Source organism: Brachyhypopomus gauderio, unplaced genomic scaffold (assembly GCF_052324685.1).
Source record: "Brachyhypopomus gauderio isolate BG-103 unplaced genomic scaffold, BGAUD_0.2 sc66, whole genome shotgun sequence".
NCBI lineage: Eukaryota > Metazoa > Chordata > Actinopteri > Gymnotiformes > Hypopomidae > Brachyhypopomus > Brachyhypopomus gauderio.
In genome coordinates this window covers 1,467,251-1,481,687 of record NW_027506887.1, presented here as the reverse complement: position 1 = coordinate 1,481,687, position 14,437 = coordinate 1,467,251, and positions in this window count along the sequence as shown.

Sequence of the window (14,437 nt, the reverse complement as noted above, 5' to 3'; positions counted from 1 at the left end):
TTTGATCTGTGTGTTTGCTGATGATAGAGACACACTATGAGAGAGAGATAGAGACACAGTCTAAGAGAGACAGATAGATTAAGATAGAGTGAGAGACAGAGACTATGATGGGGGAGTGGGTTAGGGAGGGCGGGAATACTCCATGACTGAGGGCCAGGACACACTGCTTGTGATTGTGAGTCCATAGTGACCTTGTGGTAGTATAAACTTCACTTCCTCTTTGCTCTGATGGAAGCAGATAAGGACCAGAGAGCTTGAATGGGATGCGGAAGCTTGGCTGGGAGTTTCAAAAGTCCTGAGATGTCTTCTGGGTGGCACTGTGTAGTCTTCCACGGGTAAGCACTGTGTAGTCTTCCTCAGGTTAGTACAGTGTAGTCTTCCTCGGGTAAGCACTGTGTAGTCTTCCTCAGGTTAGTACAGTGTAGTCTTCCTCAAGTTAGCACAGTGTAGTTTTCCTCAGGTTAGTACAGTGTAGTCTTCCTCAAGTTAGCACTGTGTAGTCTTCCTCAGGTTAGTACAGTGTAGTCTTCCTCAGGTTAGCACTGTGTAGTCTTCCTCAAGTTAGAACTGTGTAGTCTTCCTCAGGTTAGTACAGTGTAGTCTTCCTGAGGTTAGTACAGTGTAGTCTTCCTCAGGTTAGCACTGTGTAGTCTTCTTCAGGTTAGCACAATGTAGTCTTCCTCAGGTTAGCACTGTGTAGTCTTCCTCAGGTTAGCACTGTGTAGTCTTCCTCAAGTTAGCACTGTGTAGTCTTCCTCAGGTTAGCACAGTGTAGTCTTCCTCAGGTTAGCACTGTGTAGTCTTCCTCAGGTTAGCACAGTGTAGTCTTCCTCAGGTTAGCACTGTGTAGTCTTCCTCAAGTTAGCACAGTGTAGTCTTCCTCAGGTTAGTACAGTGTAGTCTTCCTCAAGTTAGCACTGTGTAGTCTTCCTCAAGTTAGCACTGTGTAGTCTTCCTCAGGTTAGTGCTCTGAAGCTTAGCACGCATTTTGTGGCTCCAGGATTTTGCCATTCTGTCTTAGGTTCTGGCTTGAGAAGGTCAAATTCCCAAAATATTGCACATCAAAAGGCAGAAAAGGTTTTTCATGAACAAGAGTAAACTATCAGTGAAGCTTAAGGGATAGATAGATAGATAGATAGATAGATAGATAGATAGATAGATAGATAGATAGATAGATAGATAGATAGATAGATAGATAGATAGATAGATAGATAGAAGCTAGAAACAGAAACTGTGTAGGGATATAAGCTTAAGACATTTCTAGGTGATCACATGTTGCATTAGGGCAAAAACTATATGGGAGTGTGTTCCTGTTAGATGAATGTTGTAACACTGATGTAACACTGACACACACTATTACTCCATATTAAACCATTTAACATATATACAATTTATTTGCATGTGATGTTTCATTTATTTAACCAGGAAAAAAACTAATTGAGATTAAAAGTCTCTTTTCCAAGAGTGTCCTGGCCAATACAGCAGCATGCAGCAGCAACCCGATTTTGTTGAGCAAAACATTCCTCCCCATGCTAAAAACTACAACACTTAAAGAGAAAATTAAAGAAAATTAAAGGTGTGTTTGTGGGGGGAGGGTGGGGCTGTTGTTTACCTTTATGCAACATGACAAATGAACTGGAGTCAGTGTCCAGCAGTGCCCATTTTCCCGGAGAGCCTCGAGTATCCTGGTAATTGTAGTATTTTCTTAATTAATAGGCAAAGTGGAGCATTTATACTCTGTCACTTTACAATATGAATTGTGCAATTATGTTAGGAAACGTAATACTTGATTGTGAAAGTCTTACAGAATCTTAGAGAAATGGGACAGTTTTAAGAGCACACTGTCTTTTCCTATACTGTCATATTTTCCCAAACATGAAAGACAATCACTGATACCAGATCAGGGCCTTGGCCTCTCTGCATTAAAAAGACAGCTGCTCAGGGTTCTTGTCAAGATCCACTCACTTCTCTGACCTGCTCCTGCTCTTTGGAATGGCACTGTAATGGACATTGCTGGACAGGGATCCATCAGGATTTATGCCCAGCGATTAGGAGTGAGGAGATGCTAAGTCACAAACCGAAGAGGTCCCGAACGACACCCCGCAGATTCCTACTTCCTGGAAGCGTGCTACCTCCTCACAGGATGTTTCTAACTGCACATCTGTCTTCCTAGAAGCACTCAGCCTTTCTACGAATCCCATAAAGAAACAAAAAATGTTTACATGTGCTTTAGGCTGAGTCCGGCTCGAGTGGTTTATTCCACGGTTGTGGGGACAGACTGGGACGTTGGAGACGCAGTCGGAGGGGTGGAGGGTCAGGGAACAGATGCCAGGCATAACCAGCACACCAAGCATAACAGCAGGACCTAGTGACTCAGCTGGGAGAGCAAGCAAAAAGACAAGCTGTCCTCCAGGGCGTGGCGTCCCCTCCCATCAGAGGGCTGGAGACAGAATGAGAGAAGGTGGAAGAGATAGGGAGGGAGGGAGGGAGGGAGGGAGGGAGGGAGGGAGAGAGACTCACACCACACAGACAGCAGGACTGTAGGGGGTGTGTATACTTCATGTACCAGAAGTACAAAACAGAATTGCAGAAGCACCCGATTTCGCCACCTCAACATCTCTCGTTATCATTCCTTAATATCACTACCAAGCACGTTATAACTCCATAGGAACAATGAAAGCCAGTTAAGAGGGACTGTACTGCCCTGCACCTATGATGATAATAATAATGTCATGATAATCTGTACTGTGATATTTCCACCTCCTTTATTGCACGCTTACTGTTCCTTCTACAGATCAGTGTATCCATAGAAGGCACTATTTGTTTCCTGCTGATTCCCACAGAGTAATCCATCTGTTATTATTAGTGGTCAGTCAGGTCGGAGGGCGAGGCTGTCTTAACCTTCCGGAAGCTACGGAGACATCCTGCAATGTGGCTCTTCTCCGGTGAGTATAACATCAAGACATCTACACAGCAGCAGCGACGTGGACCATGGGTAACTTGGATGACCCGCGTTCCCATAATGAACCAGATCGTTTCGCTTATGCGGCAGGTGTGCAGACCTGACTCACTGCCTCTGTGAGCGAACCACGTAGTGGACTGGAGGACAGAAACAGACAAACCTCCATTGAGAGAGAGAGAGAGAGAGAAAGAGGGAGAGAGAGAGAGGGGGGAGGGAGACAGAGAGGGAGAGGGAGAGAGGAGGGAGAGAGAGACAAGAAGACAAGAAGGATGTAACAGTCAGAAAGAAAGAATTCACAGTGCATTTCCCATACAGCCTGTTCCCTTTCTCCACCAACCTGCCTCCCTACCTCCACGCACACAGCAGGAAGACATGGTCATCATAAGATACTCATAACAAAGAGTCCCAGACTATAGACCCAAACCGGACCACCCTAGCACATCAATTCAGGTGCCCACTGCATGAAATCCATTCAGTTTCACTGACAAATTTAGCAATTAGGAAGAGCTATAGAAATGTGTCCAAAGGTGATGGCTCTGTTCTCTGATGAATGTGCAAATTCTTGTGAACATTAGCAATCTTGTTTTTGGACATCAGCTTAATTAGCTGATTGCTTTGACAGCAATGTTAGGATTTTTTTTTTTGCTTCACAAATTGGCCTTTTTGTCCAATCACAATAGCAGCTGAACATCTCTGAATCAACCTTGAGAATTGACAACCTTGACAAGCAATTCTGAGCTATGAACTTATGAGCTGAGGTCCAAAATTCACTTGTAAAATTCAGACATAGCATTCAGGTCTTCAGCTTCATCGGACAGCCGTTGATTCTGTTGTCCCAATTATTTGAATTATGCCCAAGTCTTCACAGCAGTACCATTTTCAAAGGGATGTTGCCCACAAATATTTATTTCATTTTTCACATTGAAGCGCACAGTCACCTGTAATAGTGGAGTGTAAAAATAGACAAAGTGCAGATGTCCAGACACGCAGACATACACATGAGGGGATTCTCTTCTGCTGCTCATTTCCAGTGGAGGTTGATGCTCTCAATGACTCCACATCATAACATGGGTTGAATAAATACTCCGCAATACTCTTCAAATTTGGACATAAATGTTTTGCAGTGAAAAGTGATTGCACAGAGAGTTAATGTTGGATTTATTTTTATTTGTTGGTATGTGATGGGCACAATGATCAAAAATCTAAATGAAATTACCAATAATCCCTTAATGACCAATAAACAAGTCACTGTGAAAGACAGCATGCAGCCACTAACTTCAAAACTAATAGGATGCACACAGTGCCTATAGGAGATACTCACAATGTCTATAGGAAAGTGTGTGAGTTATTTTGAGGATGACTATGTGAACGCCAGATCTCGGAAATGGAGTCAGTGCAGTCCAAAGGTCATATGTCAGCCTGATGTGAGAGTCTGTGGCCCAGGGTTTGGGCAGAGGCCATTTAATGAAAATGACTCTTGAAGAGCTTCAGAAAGCTCAGGAGAACGAATGTGGTCAGGCGGACAGATCCTCACAGAGAGCGTTCATCCCAATTTGGTCTGGGAAAGGGCTACGTAATGTCTAGTAACCATAACAATAAGGAATATTGGGATAACAGGAACATCCAGTCATGACAAGAATATTCTCACTTAAGATCATACGTGTACCACTCTGCATGTAAAACTGTTGTTATTTTCTGATGTTATTTAAGGACACATTGACAACCTCAGATACTTTAAGAGCTTAACACATGAAAACACATCAAAATGCTAAATTATGGAACCCATTACTGTCACTCATTTTATTAGCTTAATTTATCTGTTTAACATTCATTAGTTCATAATGGAGAAATATCAAAAATGTTATATATGTTAGAATATACTGTATATCTCAGACATAAAATATTGTAAAACTACTCAGACTGTAGAGGAAACATTTTTTTAGTAAAATGCAATGAAACAATGTCATTTTGGAACCATGGATATTCAGCAAAATTTACGAGCACAGCTAATGATAATCATATGGGTATGTAATATATTGCATTTAGAAAGCCCTCTGCATACCTTTCTTTTAAAGAAGTCACTAGAAGGGGGTAATTATCAATGACCAATCACGGGCAAAACTCCCCAGTCAAGCTGTGTTGCCCTGGTGACAGAGGGGGGCAGTTGCAGTGGATCAAACTGCTGCAATGCTGCATGCCACATAATCCAGAGGCCCCATCGTTATGAAAGGAGTTCCTTACTGACCACTCACATCCATCTACAGATACAGCTGGTATCCTGTCTTCTAATGGGAACCAATCCAGCCGTCCCCCGTCTTCTAATGGGAACCAATCCAGCCATCCCCCCGTCTTCTAATGGGAACCAATCCAGCCGTCCCCTGTCTTCTAATGGGAACCAATCCAGCCGTCCCCCGTCTTCTAATGGGAACCAATCCAGCCGTCCCCCATCTTCTAAAGGGAACCTATCCAGCTGACTTTGCAAACCTAGATTCCTCTGGACTCTGTTTCTTCCCCTCTAATTCTCACAGACTTCTTTTCTTTTGCTGTCTTGCACACATTTGCTGCAGATCAGGTTCTCTGCACTGGATCTGTCTGCGCCAAGACATCCTGGATGGTTCCGGCTTTAGTTCGGTCTCTGTCACATTCTCCCGCGGGCTACCAACTCCCTTTGTAGTTTTTGTGGTCTGTGGAGCAAACAGTGCCCTGAGGATCCATGGCGTGTGTGGTCTCCTGCGCCCGTTATTCTACATGGGCTCCTCAGTGGACCTCTCAAAGTGAAAACCTCAGATGATAAATTAAAGGACAAATTTAGATTTGGCAATAAACATCAGCATCTGCGAAAGTCATACTTCATTACACAATCAAAACGGAATAAATAAGGTTGCATTGCACACAATGGCAAATTGACATTGTTTTTGCTTTTGTTTTTTCTTCTCAAAGCTGCAAGACATGACAGAAAAATATTGCGGCCAAGTATATATACAGTTTATTGTGCCAAAGCAGAAAATGCCCATTTGAAGGACTGAAAAGACCTTTAAAAATGATTCAGATAAGCCGGCAAAGACTCCATTTTCCTTCGACTACTCTAATGACCTAATTATCTCTCGAAGAAGGAGGGAGCAGAGAACGAGAGCAGCAGTGACCTCAACGGAAGCTCCTGGAGCTGATAAAAGCCTAAAGGAAAGGAAACGTTCTGTCTTATTACGCGCCACTATCACAGGGGCCGAGGCTCTCTCCTGAGACCGACCAGAGAGACGACGGTCAGCAAGGGTGTTCCTGACCCAACCTCTTTCCCCTCTTTGGTTGGATAATCCCAGCCACACAGAGAGAAAGTGAGAAAAACTGAAAGATTATAGTCTTAAACATTTCAAATACATAAAATTTACCAGTTTGAATAATAATATTGAAGATACTTTGCTTACAGTTGTCTTTTGAGCAGATCTACATCACCAAAAGAGAAGAAGAGGGCAAAGTATGATTGAAGACCACTACACTGAAGTTTTTGACTGGACACTCAGTCACACCAAGATCTTGGTAAAGGGATTTTGGAAAATAGTTTCCTCGCCTCAATGGCTGTGATTATAAATCAATGACAAATAATAATGACAAAATCCAAGAGGGGATATTGGATGCAAGGTCCAGAGCTGAATCCACAGTATACAATTCACTGAGTGATTTATGACCACAAAGGACAATATGCACTGTGACCAATACTATAGCTTATTGCTAGCTGAGGAGTAGGTTAATTTATACCCAACACATCCATCGTACTACAAAACTACAGTGTAACTACAGTGTGAACCATTCTAAATACTCTTACTATATTAAACACATTTCATTTTAGTGTTGTTCAGCATATTTGCTGATGTAGATTCAAGGAGTTATAGGCTCTTGCCAATGAGAATCACAAGAATCCTCATATGGACTTCAGAAGAACAGTTAGGCAGTAGATTAGCAGTACATGAAACTGAGAGATCAAACAAAACATGAAATGAAAATTCATCCAGTCATGTTTGCATGTATCCAACCATATTGCTCAAACCTCATTTGCTTAGTTACTTCCTGGGATTAGTCCATCAGAACTCTGTCACATCAACCAGCCTGTTCAGAGTACTCTCACCATGTGTTTTTGATGGTGTTTCAGATGACAGAAAGGAGACAGGCTTGCAAACATCACCCTTCTACATCATGCCACCATGTTCTGGTTCCTGTCCGAAATTACACACCCTGTCATTTTGTTATTCTTAGGTTCAAATTGGAAATTACCCGACAACCGCACAGCAACAGTCTGGGTGCACGAAGGGGCCAGCTGTTCGAATTCCTTACAAAAGTGGCTTTCTTTGTGTTTTGTGTATTTCTGGATCTCTCAGAAGTCAAGAAGTCAAAGCCTTAAACAACCAAGTGTATTTATTTTAATTGAATTAAAATAGCTCTTAAGCCATTAAGAGAAATCTAACCGCGGCTTGTCATCAAGCTCCGGCAGGACTTTAGGCCCAAATTTAATCTAATTTTGAAGTTCGACTTTCCTTTAATGAAGCTTGTCCTCTGGTAATGGACCTGCTCCAATAAATCTGAGCAAAAGTTCTAGATAACCGTCTCACACTGCTGCACTCTGGAACCCGATTCCAACATCTACATTTGCCTTGAGCCCAGCTGTCACTGTGGACGTTTTGTTTTAGAATCAACTGGAGTGGAGTTGGATTGGTTGCGCTGGACCTCTGGACCTCTGGACCTCTCCTTTGTTTCAGGATAATCACACTGGTATAGGGGCATCTCTTCTCCACTGGCTGGCAGACATAGAATCTAGAGTCTGACATTTTGCAACAGTTGTACAGGAGCTAAAGCTGCATGTGCTTCCAGACCTCTCTGGATCATTTCTCATTCAATTTGCAAAATGAGAAAAAAATTAGTCCAGGGCTTGGATCTACTTATCTCGGGGAGAATCTTTTTGAAGTTCCTCTCCTCTAGTGGAAAAAAGGATACTTAACCTACCCATTATGTTTGTCTTTTTTGCACATGAGTATTGATTTGATAAATCACAAACACAAATTCATAAAAAGGGTTACATGTACCTGAGTGGTAGTGGTCTGCCGCAGCAGGATCTGTGGTAGAGCGCAAATTTAAAATGGAATCAAAGCTAAATCTTCTGAGCAAAGAAGCTATATGAGTAACTTTCTGCAAACCTTTTGTCATTGAATTCCAATAATGCATGAGGGTTTTCTGCTGTGTACAGCAATAATGCAAATGGAGTAATTAGGTGGAAAACCAACATGTGTCATTTTTATGCTTTGTGGATTTTTTTATGAACATGAGGTGCAGGGGCCAGCCGGCCGGTCCCCTGGCTTCTAATGGGAACCCATCTTCTCTCTTTAATTCACACAGACTCCTTTTCTGTTTCTGTCCCACACACGTTTGCAGCAGACCAGGTTCTCTACACTTCACCATTTGCATTGTGGACTCATATGGCCATTCTCTGACATCCATGTATTACGTTTCTTACTTAAAGTGAAGACACAGAGTCCTGTCATTCTGCTGGGACTGAGGGCTGCTTTTGGAAGAAAACCACAAGCCATAGGACACAGTGAGTGTAACCTCGAGGCCACAGGTAAAAGAAAAAGTATTGCTTTTTAGAGTGAATACATCTGCATATGTAGAAAAATGGGCATCAAATCTGGTGTTCTGGGGTAACTACTAGATAAAGGGCTATTCTCTTCTAGCCTGGGGTTTCAGTTTTTACATGTTAAGAAATAATGCGGGTAGGTTGGGTTGCGAAAATAGAACCTCAAAAAACTTTGCATAAACCTGAAAGTGAGAGTTTGGAGGCTCTCCAAAAGGCAGATGGTGATAAAGAGGTGTATTATGACATAGTCAGGGAGAGAGCAAGGGCTGTTTAGAGAGAGAGGCAGGGTGTCTGCTGGGGTCCACTGCTCAGCCAGGCGTTAAACATCGCTGCCCTTCAAAAGACCAGCAGCAGCTGTGCACCTAGCTTCATGTCAGCCTCATTACTCTTTTTTTACCCAAACACAGTTTGGAAGACCCTGTCATTCACGGCTAAATGTTATAAATTTAAACTGCGGTTGCCCAAAAAAATGGCATTGTTTACAATATTGTCTTTACAGTGTTTCTCTCATGTCCCCCTCAGGGATATTGTCCGTGTTTGTCTTCCTCTCTGATGTCCGAGTCTTTTCCTCATCTTCCTTTGTTGTTCTCTCTGCCTCTTCCGTCTCTGATGGACTTTCTCCTTGTCCTGGCAAGTGGCGTGTGCAGCAAAGCCCGAGGAGCCGGCGGGGCTCTGTGTCCTGCAGCGGTGTTTATGGGAGAGCCAGGCCGGCACGGGCATGGCGTTCGGTCCCCCGGGGGGGGTGGGCAACTCTGGCTCCCTCCCATCCTGCCAAATGAATGAAAATCAGATTACAACCATCAACCCACTGCCCAGCCATGTATCCTTGCCCCCGGCGGGGGTCGTGTCCGACAGGTCACGCTAACTTCCCTGGCACTGAGGGGGCAGCAGAGCTGAGTGTGCCAGGTTCTGAGCATGCCCAGGTCACACAGAAGATGAATGGGAGAGTCAGACGCTGTTCCAGATGTGTTGTGGAGTGTTTGAGGAAGCCCTGCTGCTTGTTTATGATTAGAAAAACTCACAAATACACACACACACACACACACACACACACACACACACACACACACACACACACACACACACACACACACACACACACACACAAACACATTTGCCTGCATACACACAACACACACAGCCACATACCCATGGTCTCCTCCTTTATCCGTGCTTTTTATACTGGAGACATGCATGTGATTCATTCAAGCTGGAAAGAGCAATGTAGCAAAGCCTGGGGTTAAAATCTCAAAGCATTTTAGCCACTGAGATCATTCATGTCCAGGGAACCATGAATAGCCAACCAAGGGTAGATGGGTTAGATCTTCTTTGTTCATGTAAGCAGTATTTTGTTTTATACCAGGATGATACTTACAGGATCATGTACTTACACGGGCATGTTATTTTAGCATGTCCGGAGGAGCACACCATCCTGAGAGCAGGCACACCAAACCCAGAACAAACACACCAAACCCAGAACAAACACACCAAACCCAGAACAGGCACACCAGACCCAGAACAAACACACCAAACCCAGAACAGGTACACCAGACCCAGAACAAACACACCAAACCCAGAACAAACACACCAAACCCAGAACAGGTACACCAAACCCAGAACAGGCACACCAGACCCAGAACAAGCACACCAGACCCAGAATAGGCACACCAGACCCAGAACAAGCACACCAGACCCAGAATAGGCACACCAAATCCAGAACAGGCACACCAGATCCAGAACAGGTACAACAAACCCAGAACAGGCACACCAGACCCAGAACAGGCACACCAATCCCAGAACAGGCACACCAGACCCAGAACAGGTACACCAGACCCAGAACAGGCACACCAGACCAAGCTGCAGCGGACAGGTTCCTAAAGTGGGACTGACTCATATGTGTATTGTTGGGCTGTGCTTACGGACCAGCAGCTTTTTAACATTTATTTACTTATTTACTTTTGGTCAACCATGTTCATATGAAGCAGCTAATCTGCTGGATGTTCTCACCTGACCGTTTTCTTGGCCAGACTCCTACAAGTGTGGCAGAAGTACCAAGAGTGTTCCATGTGTACTATGAGTGTACCATGTGTACCAAGAGTGTACCATGTGTACTATGAGTGTACCATGTGTACCAAGAGTGTACCATGTGTACTATGAATGTACCATGTGTACCAAGAGTGTACCATGTGTACCAAGAGTGTACCATGTGTACTATGAGTGTACCATGTGTACTATGAGTTTACCATGTGTACTATGAATGTACCATGTGTACCAAGAGTGTACCATGTGTACCAAGAGTGTTCCATGTGTACTATGAGTGTACCATGTGTACTAAGAGTGTACCATGTGTACTATGAGTGTACCATGTGTACTATGAGTGTACCATGTGTACCAAGAGTGTTCCATGTGTACCAAGAGTGTTCCATGTGTACCAAGAGTGTTCCATGTGTACTATGAGTGTACCATGTGTACTATGAATGTACCATGTGTACCAAGAGTGTACCATGTGTACTATGAGTTTACCATGTGTACTATGAGTTTACCATGTGTACTATGAATGTACCATGTGTACCAAGAGTGTACCATGTGTACCAAGAGTGTTCCATGTGTACTATGAGTGTACCATGTGTACCAAGAGTGTACCATATGTACTATGAGTGTACCATGTGTACTATGAGTGTACCATGTGTACCAAGAGTGTACCATGTGTACCAAGAGTGTACCATGTGTACTATGAATGTACCATGTGTACCAAGAGTGTACCATGTGTACCAAGAGTGTACCATGTGTACTATGAGTGTACCATGTGTACTATGAGTTTACCATGTGTACTATGAATGTACCATGTGTACCAAGAGTGTACCATGTGTACCAAGAGTGTTCCATGTGTACTATGAGTGTACCATGTGTACCAAGAGTGTACCATGTGTACTATGAGTGTACCATGTGTACTATGAGTGTACCATGTGTACCAAGAGTGTTCCATGTGTACCAAGAGTGTTCCATGTGTACTATGAGTGTACCATGTGTACCAAGAGTGTTCCATGTGTACTATGAATGTACCATGTGTACCAAGAGTGTACCATGTGTACTATGAGTTTACCATGTGTACTATGAGTTTACCATGTGTACTATGAATGTACCATGTGTACCAAGAGTGTACCATGTGTACCAAGAGTGTTCCATGTGTACTATGAGTGTACCATGTGTACCAAGAGTGTACCATATGTACTATGAGTGTACCATGTGTACTATGAGTGTACCATGTGTACCAAGAGTGTACCATGTGTACCAAGAGTGTACCATGTGTACTATGAATGTACCATGTGTACCAAGAGTGTACCATGTGTACCAAGAGTGTACCATGTGTACTATGAGTGTACCATGTGTACTATGAGTTTACCATGTGTACTATGAATGTACCATGTGTACCAAGAGTGTACCATGTGTACCAAGAGTGTTCCATGTGTACTATGAGTGTACCATGTGTACCAAGAGTGTACCATGTGTACTATGAGTGTACCATGTGTACTATGAGTGTACCATGTGTACCAAGAGTGTTCCATGTGTACCAAGAGTGTTCCATGTGTACTATGAGTGTACCATGTGTACCAAGAGTGTTCCATGTGTACTATGAGTGTACCATGTGTACCAAGAGTGTACCATGTGTACTATGAATGTACCATGTGTACCAAGAGTGTACCATGTGTACTATGAGTGTACCATGTGTACTATGAGTTTACCATGTGTACTATGAATGTACCATGTGTACCAAGAGTGTACCATGTGTACCAAGAGTGTTCCATGTGTACTGAGTGTACCATGTGTACCAAGAGTGTACCATGTGTACTATGAGTGTACCATGTGTACTATGAGTGTACCATGTGTACCAAGAGTGTTCCATGTGTACCAAGAGTGTTCCATGTGTACTATGAGTGTACCATGTGTACCAAGAGTGTTCCATGTGTACTATGAGTGTACCATGTGTACTATGAGTGTACCATGTGTACCATGTGTACCAAGAGTGTACCATGTGTACTATGAATGTACCATGTGTACCAAGAGTGTACCATGTGTACTATGAGTGTACCATGTGTACTATGAGTTTACCATGTGTACTATGAATGTACCATGTGTACCAAGAGTGTACCATGTGTACCAAGAGTGTTCCATGTGTACTGAGTGTACCATGTGTACCAAGAGTGTACCATGTGTACTATGAGTGTACCATGTGTACTATGAGTGTACCATGTGTACCAAGAGTGTTCCATGTGTACCAAGAGTGTTCCATGTGTACTATGAGTGTACCATGTGTACCAAGAGTGTTCCATGTGTACTATGAGTGTACCATGTGTACTATGAGTGTACCATGTGTACCATGTGTACCAAGAGTGTTCCATGTGTACTATGAGTGTACCATGTGTACCAAGAGTGTACCATGTGTACTATGAATGTACCATGTGTACCAAGATTGTACCATGTGTACCAAGAGTGTACCATGTGTACTATGAGTGTACCATGTGTACTATGAGTTTACCATGTGTACTATGAATGTACCATGTGTACCAAGAGTGTACCATGTGTACCAAGAGTGTTCCATGTGTACTATGAGTGTACCATGTGTACCAAGAGTGTACCATATGTACTATGAGTGTACCATGTGTACCAAGAGTGTACCATATGTACTATGAGTGTACCATGTGTACTATGAGTGTACCATGTGTACTATGAGTGTACCATGTGTACCAAGAGTGTACCATGTGTACTATGAATGTACCATGTGTACCAAGAGTGTACCATGTGTACCATGAGTGTACCATGTGTACTATGAGTTTACCATGTGTACTATGAATGTACCATGTGTACCAAGAGTGTACCATGTGTACCAAGAGTGTTCCATGTGTACTATGAGTGTACCATGTGTACCAAGAGTGTACCATGTGTACTATGAGTGTACCATGTGTACCAAGAGTGTTCCATGTGTACTATGAGTGTACCATGTGTACCAAGAGTGTTCCATGTGTACTATGAGTGTACCATGTGTACCAAGAGTGTTCCATGTGTACCAAGAGTGTACCATATGTACTATGAGTGTACCATGTGTACTATGAGTGTACTTATGTGACTGGAACTGTTCAACATGACTGAATGAATGTCTGATTTTATAACTGCATCATAACTATATTTAAATATATATTTAATTAACTGGATCTTTATGCCTTGTGTATAAAATTAAGTTATGTAGAGGAGATATCTTCAGAAGAGATATCTACAGAGCAGAGGAGATATCTGCAGACGACATATCTGTAGAGCAGAAGAGATATCTGCAGAGGACATATCTGCAGAGCAGAGGCAATATCTGCAGAGGAGATATCTGCAGAGGAGATATCTGAAGAGCAGAGGAAATATTTGTAGAGCAGTGGAGATATCTGCAGAGCAGAGGAAATATTTGTAGAGCAGTGGAGATGTCTGCAGAGCAGAGGAGATATCTGCAGTGAGATATGAAGCAGCCAGAGCTGAACGGTCACGAGCCGTGGTGGAGTTCACAAGGACTGCGGCATCAGGACACATGGTTACGATGACATCTGAACAACTGGTTCTTTGGGACTCTGTCCACATATGATACAGGATGCTGTGTGTTGAGAGATATGACACGAGATGCTGATGGTAGGAGGTTCGGAAATCTGTATGTAATATAATAATTCAGTAGATCTGCTAGCCAAGTATTATAAAAGATAAGCATTGCACTGAGTTGGCTGAGAGCACAGGAAATGCCGGTCGCCTCCTTAAAAAGGTGCAGTGGAGTTATTGCAGTCTGAGTGTTCTCAAACATTATGTTACATCTCTTTCTGTAG